The following is an 852-nucleotide window of genomic DNA, read 5'->3' as shown; positions in this document are numbered from 1 at the left end:
TTATAGACGCTGCAACTTTTGTGCAAACCAATTAATAAGCACTTATTGGGATTTTTTTTTTTTTTAAACCAAAATATGTAGCTGAATACATTTTGGCCTAAATTGATTAAGACACAACAAATGATCACCATATTGATTATCCTAGGATCATCAGCGCCATCTGGAGGTATTTTTCTAAAATACCCCCCCAAAAAAATAAGTGTGTGGTGCGATATTTTTTTTATATAGAAATAAAAATACGCCCCCCATACACACCCCACCACTTTCAATACTAGCGTTTTTGTCCGTGTCCTCATTAGGTAAGACTTCATCACTTCCTGTCCATGTGACACCAGTACAATAAACAAGGATGGGAGAGTAGTGGTCATAGGGACAGGAAGGCACAGACATCAAAATATGTTTGTCCCCATTGAAGAGATTTCCAAACATTTCCTGTATATGTGACACCAGGTCAAGACACTTGTATGGGAAACAGTTGTCACAGGGACAGGAAGGCACAGATATCAAAATTTGTTCCCCATTGGAGAGATTTCCCATCACTTCCTGTTCATGTGACACCGGGACAAGAAACCTGGATAGAAGAGCAGTGGTCAAAGGGACAGGAAGGCACAGAAACCAAAAACACGTTTTATCCTCATTCATTTGTGAGATTTCCCTTCACTTCCTGTCCCTGTGGCAGCAGGACAAGAAACTTCAGATATCAAAAATGTGTCCCCATCAGAGAGATTTCCCATCACTTCCTGTCCCTGTGACACCAAGAAACTTTAGCAACCAGTTAAAATGTAAAGTGAGCAGGCCTGACGGTCAAAGGCATGAGCAGCGGAGCACAAAATGTAGAGACGGCACACAGGA

Source organism: Rana temporaria, chromosome 6 (assembly GCF_905171775.1).
Source record: "Rana temporaria chromosome 6, aRanTem1.1, whole genome shotgun sequence".
In the NCBI taxonomy this organism is placed as follows: domain Eukaryota; kingdom Metazoa; phylum Chordata; class Amphibia; order Anura; family Ranidae; genus Rana; species Rana temporaria.
This window is presented reverse-complemented; position numbering follows the sequence as displayed.